Genomic DNA, 9526 nt, shown 5'->3' with positions numbered 1-9526 from the left:
GGGTTCTTGAGTCCCAAGGTAGTATCCTAACCACTGGACCATCCTGCCTCTGTGCTCCCCTTGGCTCTGCACACACCTGTGTGTGCTGCATGCACACAAGGCTGAGTTACAGCCACCGCAGGACCCAGAAGCATGGCACCTGTGCACTGCTGCACAGCGCCCCCTGACCAGTTTTTCACTGCCCAGCCCTAAGACCAGCCCTGGCACTGCCTGACTCCTGAGCAGTGAAAAACTCAGTCTTAGGGGAGCTCAGCAGGGAGATCTGGTGCCTTGGGGGAAAGGAAACTATGGCAACTTATATAATGTGATCCATTCAGGCATGTATCTGCAATACCAAGAGGGGCGGGGGGTGCTGCAATACTGGCGGGAGGGGCTCTCTGGCAGGAAGAAAGAGCTTCAGATGGCACTGACAGGGCGGGTATAAAGTGAGATGCCAAATTGCTGTCAGATCTCATCCAACTGTAGGCTTCAAGGCCAGAAGGGCCCATTGTGACCATTGAGTTGACATCATGCAACACACAGAAAACCCAGAGAACCTTAGCCAGCAATTCCTGCATCCAGCCCATATCAGGTCATTGAGCTAAAAGGGATCTTATAGATAGAGACATCCAGTCTTGATGTAGACTCTCCAAGCAATGAAGAATCCACCACCTCCCTAGGCCAGCTGCTTCCTGGTTAACTAGCTGCCCTGGTTTCACTGCCATGTTTCCAGTGGGAGGGGTGATGGTGTCCTGGAGAGACTCCACCCCTCAGCCCAGCCTCTCTGGTGGAGGAGAGGGAAAGCAGGCCATGGAGCCACTGACACCAACCCCCTACACACCCCTCTCCCCATCCCCTGCCCCTTCTCAGCAGAGGGGAGCCCAGGCCTAGCGCTGAGTGCTGCATCGCACCTTCAGCACACTCACATACATGCCTGCAGAGTGACATGCAGCCTTTAGGGGGAAATGGGGGAATAGCTTTATTGCCACTGGAAGCTCACACAGCCCAGAGCTGAGAGTGGGGGAGGGGGTGTCTGGGTTAAAGCTGTAGCTAACACTTAGGAGCTGGAGACAGCAGAGTCTACTGGTTAGAGCCAGGGCCTGGCTTCTGCTCCCTGCTCTGCCATGGTGTGAAGCTATTGCCTCTTTCTGTGCCTCAATTTCATCTGCAGGGTGGATGCAGGGGTGCTGGAACAATGTGCATAGTGGAGGTGCTGAGAGCCATTGAACCAAACTGTAAACCCTGTATATGATGGAAACCATTTCAAGCCAGGGAGTGAAGCTGCACCCCCAGTACCCCAAGCTCCAGCACCTATGGGCAGATGGAAGGAGCTGCGACCAGGCACAGCGAGGCTGGGATGAGGATGGCGGCGGAGCTGGGAAACATTAGCTTCTAGCTCCCCCTAGTGGGGCAGAAGCAATGGCACTGCCTCCATGAGTCGATGAGCCCTACGCAGATACAAAATTTGTATTTGCATCTGACCGGCGATCCACAAACACGGCCCGCGGATATCCGCAGATTTTTAGGGCTCTATGGATCAACCCTTTCTGCAGGGACTTAAGCAATGAGATCCTGATTCGGCACATGCTGAACTTTAAGCCCAAGCTATGTGTGGCATGGATGGCGCTGGGCCAGCTCCACCCCAGTGCAGAAAAGGGCATCATCTGCTATGGGGCAAGTGGGTCAGTTGGCCCCTCCCAGATCTTGATTCCCCCACACGCACATACACACTTTTTCCATTATGTATCCCACGCTGCCCCTTCCGCAGGCTTTGCAGGATACAATAGAATTGCATGTAATGCTCTGTATGCTGCCACCTCTCCATCCTCTGAAATTTTTCTGAAAGCAGGCCCCTGGGGGCAGGGACATTCAGGGGCTGCCCCCAGTGCAGGATAGGGCAGTCCTCACTTGTGTCCCTGCTACAATAGCCGCTATAGACCATTGCAGGGGTGCAGGTCTGCCCCATCCACAACCCCTCCTGCCACAGCACAGGGGCTTGGTTGTGACAGCTCCTTCTCCAGCAGCTCGGCGTGGCTCAGTGATGCCTGCTGGCCCGCCTGATACAGCAACTGCCTGGCAGCCATACTGGTCTCTGCTCCATCAACAGCCATTTTGAATGTGGTGGCACTGAGAAAGCTGTGGGGAGAGTCGTGGTATATTCCCGGGTATTTCTAACACTCACTCAAGCCCTACCTGGAGCAGGACCAGGACAGGGCAAGAGGAAAGCTCAGCAGCTCAGATCTGCGCACGAACTCACCCTCCATGGGCAGGAATCCTGCAGCTGAGCAAAGGGCTCTGACTAAATGTGTTTTCCCTGCTGCTCCAATGCCGCAAGCTCAAGAAGTATAAACCATGCAGGGACGGGATTGTATCATATCTCATATCATGCCTTGCCATGTCCTAGAGCAGCACAACACCCTCCTCTGTCTCCCTTCTAGGAGGAACACACCTGTCTTTTAAGGCTTTCAATCTGAATTTAACAAGCTCCTGGCAGGCAGGCAGTGTTCCCCTGAGCTGCCTCTGTCCTCCCTGGCATCACTCCTCTTCCGCCATCATTCATCTCCTTAGTCCTTCTCAACCCTCATAGCAACCCTGGGGCTGGCAGAATAGATCAGCCCAGGGGCCTGTGTCACCCATTATCCCATCTCTGAAGGGCTCAGTCCCAGTTGCATCAGAGGATGGTGCAAGGAGCCCCCTGCCTTGACAGAGTGACCTGCCCCTTAGGAAAGGCCCCTCATGAATTCAAGACTGGCTTGTGCCCTAAAGAATGGGTGACAGATCCCATTCTCCACATCAACCTCTGATCCCTTGGCCTCACAGAGTTCTTGTGGCAGTCAGTTCCACAGGTCCTCTTGCCTTATGTGACATCTATCATCCTCACATTCACTCACCCCTCCCTGTTCCTTGTTGTTTCTCCTTTCCTGCAGGGTATTAACTGGGCAGAAGCCGGTCTCCTGTGATGAGACCTGTCTCGGACTCTTCCACACACCCATTACCCATAGGGCCCTTCGATAGCCCCTTTCTTCCTGTGAGACCATCCTCCACACATACCCTGTATGGCCCATCCACAGGCCCCATTAGCCACTGTAGGGCTCATATACACCCCCCTGGGGCCCATCCACAGCTCCCCTGCCTTCCATAGGCCCATCTACACACACACACACCAATAGGACCAATCCACATCCCTCCTTAGGGTCCATGGGTTTATTTGTCTAGTGTGGCTAGACATCCATGTTCTAACCCAGGGGTCGGCAACCTTTCAGCAGTGGTGTGCCGAGTCTTCATGTATACACTCTAATTTAAGGCTTTGCGTGCTGGTAATACATTTTAACGTTTTTTAGAAGGTCTCTCTATAAGTCTATACTATATAACCAAACTACTGTTATATGTAAAGTAAACAAGGTTTTCAAAATGTTTCAGAAGCTTTATTTAAAATTAAATTAAAATGCAGATCTTATTAGTTTAGTGTGATCCTTGCCCTTGCTTTTCCTTGCCGAGTTTTCCAATGTCTGGTGGCACGTATTTGGATACTTTAAGCTGCACACAGGCTTCTGAGCTATCAGTTGATAACCGGCTGGCAGGTCAGTGGCTGGAACCCCAGATCGGCAGCTGAGGTGAACGGAGCTGGTGGATGGTAGGGCTGAGCAGGGCTGGAAGCCTGGACCCTGTCTGGCAGGGGGCCTGCGCTGGAACTCCAACTGGAAGCAAGGTGCGTGGGGCTGCGGAGGGGACCTGGGCTGGCAAGGGGTCAGCAGCTGGAACCCCAGAGCGGCAGCGGGCTGAGCAGGTCAGCCCGCCCAGCTCTGAGGTTTCAGGGGTGGGCTGAGCATCTCTGCCAGCCCCCTTCTGGGGTTTCGGCCACTGGTTCCTGCCAGCTGGGGTCTCATCCCGCTGCCAGCCTGGAGTTCCTTCCCCCAGGCCAGCAGCGGGTGCTGAGTGGGGCTGCAGTGGGGGGGACCCCAGATGGCAAGAGGCCAGCAGCGGGAACCCCAGAGCAGCGGTGGGCTGAGTGGCTCAGTCCGCCCCGCGTGCCATCAAAAATCGGCTTGCGTGCCACCTTTGGCACGCGTGCCGTAGGTAGCCGACCCCTGTTCTAACCCTTTCGTTCAGTGTAAGACAATCCTCTGACCAGGGGGGCTGGAACAATTTGTACAGTGGGGGTGCTGAAAGCCATTGAACCAAACTGTAAACCCTGTATATGATGTAAACCACTTTGAGTCGGGGTGAAGCAGCACCCCTAGTTCCATCATCTATGCTTTTGACCTGGCTCCACCACCCACACCATGTCCCAAACCAGCATCAGATGCCCCAGCCTGGTTGGCAGCGTGATATGGGGATGCCATATTTGAGGAAGGAGCCTGGGAGTTGGGAACCTGAGTGTTGGAGACAGGAACACTTCTTAAGCTGTTTTCAGTTAAGCCTGCAGCTTTTGGGGGACGTTGTTCAGACCTAGGTCTGTGTTTGTAGCAGGCTAGCATGTCTGGCTCAAACCAGGCAGGGCACTGAAGTCTCAAGCTGCCAGGGAAAACAGGCTCAGAGGTAGTCTCAGCACATCAGGTGGCAGTTCCCAACGGGGTTTCTGTGACCCAACCTGTCACAGCAGGTACATTTGGAATCAATTGGTTAATAAAAAGCCAGCTGTGTTAGTAAATGTCTCTCTCTCCTGGGAACGGCACATTGAACACATGGAGTTTCAGGCAGTCGTTTAAGATATCCTGCAAACTGGGCCCCTTGTATCTATCCTCCCCCCCCCCATTCGCACAATTCTGCCTGCCCCAGGCAGATACTTTGGAGTGCACTTCCCTGGTACCTTTCCAGGGCCACAGGGTCATTGAAACTGACTTGAACGAAGAGTTCGAAAAAGGGTGTGCGCGTGAGGGCAAGGTTTGTCTCAGGGGTGGGTTTGGCAGCTGGGTGACAAGGTTCTCTTCCTTGTTTCTCCTCTCCTCACCCTTTCGGTTGATCAGCAGCAATCTGGTTAACATGCATAGGAGGAGGCAATACCAAGCTCCTTGGGGAGTCACACTCTTCAGTGGCATTATCTGTCTTCGGACACTGCTCAGCTTTATGTTCGCACGATGGCTTCTGGGTCTACACGCATCCCAATCAACTCTGAGCCCTGCTCTCTACCAGGTGACATCCAGATGGCAAACTGCATCTGCAAGGTGTACTCTGCCCATCAGTTCCGCTCCCCTGGGACTTACTCTACCTCGGAGGTGGTAATTTCCGCACCTAGTTACATACATGAAGTGACAACTAATATGAGGGGGGAACTCATTTGGGCTCCCTTTGTGCACCCCTGCCTCCTGATTTCTCCTGGCCAGAGAAGACACTTTATCGGAGGGTTTAATGGCAGAGGGACGGATTAGCCCATCTACTCAACAAGCTCTCTGAAGAGAAAGACCAACAGCTGCTTTGGAGCCAGCAAGGGCCCTGTACCTCCTGGAGGCCTTCTTGTGATTTTAGCTGCTGATATTGCTGACTGGGGCAATGCCCTAGCATAGATGATAGACAGACATGCTGCATTAGTGCATACATGACTTGCTCTAGCACATTGGGGTAGCTACCCCAGTGCCCAGCACCCCACAGCGCTGGGTGGTGTAGGTAGGGGCAGAAGAGCCTGTGCAGAAAAGGTTCATTGTATTGGAAGCAAGGAAAACTTTTTTCCCGTAATGCCCTGTACACAAGGAATTGCATAAATGACAGACCCTTCCCTTGTCTCTGGCCTGCACAGTTTGCAGGCACAGTAGCTGCTCTAACCCCAGTTTATCTTCACGGGTCAGTGCAGCTTAAACTAAAGTGCGTTCAATCTTCCCCTGAAGAGAGCTTATGGTTCTGTACTAGTCTGCAGACAGCGTCCCTGGCACAATTTTAAATAGGGCCTGGCCCGAAGTCTCCTTCTCAGCTCATAAACTTGTTAATTAGCCCTTAGTTCTATACTGATAAACAATTACAGTCAAGCACATGCCAAACATTAATGAAGCCTGGGCAGCCTGGTGGCATGGGTAATTATTACCCTCTCCATTTTACAGCTGCATGGAGAGAAGGGCTTTGTCTGAGCCACACAGCCAGTCAGTAGCAGAGCCAGACATAGAGCCCTGGTTCAGTGCTCTAAACTAGGCAACATGCCCTCCCCCCCTCCCCACTCAGGAACGAAACTCAGGAGGTCTGGTCCCACGTCAGCTCATGCTGACAAGGTGCTGGCAACTGCGGGTGCTTTTATCACAGGTTGTCAAGCCCTGCGATCGACATGAGCAAACTTCAAGGTGACCTCCGCATTTGTTCAGGTCAGCACTGGCATCATCCCTGAGGGTTGGCAGGTGCTTTGGATTTCCCTGGCTAGGCTGAGAGGGTGCCCCACAGCCACCCTGCAGAACCTGGTTCAGACATACAGACAGCAGTGCATGGAGCTGGCGTGGCCAGCCAAAGAGCTTTCCTGAAGTGGGTGAATGGACACAGGCAAAACTGTCCCAATCCTCTGTGCCTAGAATCATCACTCAGGCTTGACTGATATCTCCACCCCATGCCCTCCAGTGCCTGGCACCCCCTCCCACCTATGCCTCCCCCTGTGTCCTGTATCCACCCCATCACCACCTACCCTGCCCTCATGTTCTGCAACCGCCCCCACCTAATCCTGCATCTGCCCCCCATCACCAACCACCTCCAGTGCCCCACCCCATCTCCCCCACTGCCTATCATGTCCTGCACCCAGCCCCCCAACTACCTCACCCTTCAGTGTCCTGCACCCACCCCACACCCTAGTCCTGCATCTGTCTCTCAATACCTACCACCTCCATTGCCCCCCATCCGCCTCCCCCACTGCATACTACCCCCCAATGCCCATTCCCCATCCCCCACCAACTACATGTCCACCAGTGCCTTGCACCCCCTCCCACCTACCCCTCCTGCCAGTGTCCTGCACCCACCCCCTCCTCCTCAGTGTCCCGCCCCGCCCCGCCCCGCTATTGGTCACGTGGGGGCGAGACGGGGCCGCACGCACGGGCGGGGAACCCAGCGCACCACTACCGAGCGAGTCAAGGGCGAATCCCCGACACGTGACCCGGGAGAGGCGGGGAAGCGCGGTGACGCGGCACGCAGGGGGCGGGGCGGTGGTAGTTGGCGCGCAGAGCGGCGGCCGCTGTCAGAGCAGAGCCGCGAGCGGGCGGGACGGACGCGCCAGCAGGTACCCCGTGGCCTGGGGGAGGGCGCTGGCCGGGCTTAGGGAGCCGGTCCGCGGGGAGCAGGGCGCCGCCTCGTGCCCCTGCCCCCGGAGTGTCCTTGGCGCCGCCGCCCGGGCGCCTCAGCCGGGGGTCACGGGGAGTGACGGCAGCAGCGGCCAGTAAGGAGGCGGCGTGCTGCCATCGCCGCTGTGGATAGGTCGGGCTGTCGGGGGCAGGGTGTGTGCTGAGGCGGGGCCGCTCGCTGATTGGATGGCGGGGGGCGGAGCCGCAAGCGCGAGCGGCCGAGACCCCAGCCCCGCAGACGGCAGGAGCGCGCCGCCCCACGTGGAGGGAGATGGGCTGGGGGGGCCCCTCTCCCCTGCGGGGTCTGGCCCCTGCTCCCTGGGGAGGGAGCCGGCATCGTCACCCCTTTCGCGCAGGCGGGGAAACTGAGGCACAGAGCGAGTCGGGGGCCAGGCCAGGGCTAGAGCCCGAGCGCTCGGCCAGCTCTGCCCGGCCCCATCGGGACTTGGCACTGAGCACAGCACTGTCCTTTCCCCCCATGGCGCTGTGGCTTGGGTACCTCAGAGGCAGGCATGGGACCGGTTCATGGGGGGGCGGTGTTCTCCCCTCTCCCCACAATAATGCTGCGGCCTAGTAGTGGAGAGCCCGTATCTCTCCCCTCCCCGGGAGTCTTTGTGCCTGGAGGTGGGAGAGGCCCTGACCCTTAGCGGTCAGATGATGGCAAGAACAGCTTCCATGACGTCAGGTACCTCCTAGCCAGAGGTCAATTTAAAAGTTCATCTGCGGTCAGTATCGTGGTGAGAAGCCCAGAGTCCTTTTGCTTCTCACTCCTTGGGAGTAGGTGCCAGCCTGCTCCCTCGAGCCTTTCCCAAGGAGCATACTTGTGGGTACCCTACTCACCTTCATGTTGACCTGTGGTTGGTGGATTTTGCCTTGTTAGAAGGTATCTAGCACACTTGCCTAGGCTATGACCTCCATTCCCCCTTTTGCATGACTTAAACTCTTTCTTGTAAACAAATTTCAACCTCTGGGGAATGTGTCCTGCTTTTCTGCCTGGCACCTCCCAGCAGGAATTGGAAACATTGTTAGAGCAAAAAGGAAGCTGTTGGTCTAGGCCCAACCCTTCTGGGCATTAACTATTGTGTGAGTCAGTGCTTGTCTTCGTGTGCAGCTGCTCTGTTGTCGCACTGCACATGAAGATGCTACTGCGCCGGCGGAGAAGCGGCGTAATTAATCCATCTCTGTGAGAGGTAGCTGTGTTGGCGGGAGAAACTGTTCCATTGACATAGCGTTGTGTACACTGGGGCTTAGGTCAGTATAATTGTGTTGCTCAGTGGTGTGGTTTTTTTCACACCCATAAGCGACGAAGTTATACCAATATATATGTCTGTAGTATAGACTTAGCCTCAATCATAGTCACAGTCTTCAATGAATGCTGTTAAATGTCCCTTCATGCCCACTTAGCCTGTTTGAAAAAGGGAATTCTAATAGTGAAATTCAGCAGGTTTAATTGGCTCAAGTCAGGGAAATGTAGGGTTGGTATGAAAAGTATTCTTACTGCTTGAATTACTGCTCTTCACTGCTTGATGTCATGATTGTTTCGATTTAAAAATCGGTTAGGGAGTTGAATGTAAGAAACTCATTATACACAGAAGGTATGTCCTCACTGCAGTTAACATAGATCAGGGAACCCAGGTTGGGTGTGAGCATCCACCCTGAGAAACCACACTCAAGTCATACTGGTGAGCTGCATCTACTCTGATGCTTCAGTAACCTGGGTGAAGTGGGGTAGGATTTATGGGGGCATATCCCATAGTTCTTAGCACTGCACTAAGCTGCAGTGCTGTATGATGTGAACCTCTGGCCAGGTAGCAGCATGCTGGGATGAGGATGACATCACTCTATTCAAGTGCTTGTAGATGTGGTGGGCTGAGTGGAATGGGTTTAAGTGCCAAACTGGTGTATATAAGCGCTGAGTGCTGGTGCAGAAGGAGGGAGTGGGTAGAAGGAAAATAGGAAAATACACCCCTGAGGGAATTGTGGGATGGTATTTGAGGACTGTTAGCACTTGAGTTAAATAACTTGGGTTACAGCTAGATCCATACTACCAAATGAACAGGTTACAGTCTGAATTAAAGCAGAACCAGGGTTCTGTCCTGTACTCTCAGCCAAATAAGGTAGTGCAGGCCCAAAGAACCTCCAAACCTGGGTCAAAAGTTTTTGCATGTGGGTAGTAGGCGGGCTTGGACTAAAACCCATGTGAGAGCCTGTGTTAACTTTTGTAGTGAAGACATATCCAAAGACAAACTATCAGAAATGTCTTGCACAAAGAGGTTGAAATATGCTGACAGTGGGGAGGAATG

The 9526-nt window shown here is 54.5% G+C and overlaps 1 protein-coding gene across 4 annotated transcripts in view; it reads left to right on the top strand.

The window, feature by feature from the left end:
- Positions 1-7005: 7005 nt before the first annotated feature.
- The window catches only part of OGDH (oxoglutarate dehydrogenase), a 103039-nt gene continuing 100518 nt past the window's right edge, over positions 7006-9526 (top strand). For all 4 annotated transcript variants that reach the window (XM_008168313.4, XM_008168311.4, XM_024105225.3 and 1 more), the window contains exon 1: positions 7006-7162. The gene's annotated coding sequence lies outside the window, so the exon portion shown is untranslated. The remainder of the gene's footprint in view (positions 7163-9526) is intronic.

Source organism: Chrysemys picta, chromosome 2 (assembly GCF_011386835.1).
Source record: "Chrysemys picta bellii isolate R12L10 chromosome 2, ASM1138683v2, whole genome shotgun sequence".
In the NCBI taxonomy this organism is placed as follows: domain Eukaryota; kingdom Metazoa; phylum Chordata; order Testudines; family Emydidae; genus Chrysemys; species Chrysemys picta.
The sequence above is the reverse complement of the archived record's forward strand: the minus strand, read 5'-3'. Positions and strand labels throughout refer to the sequence as shown.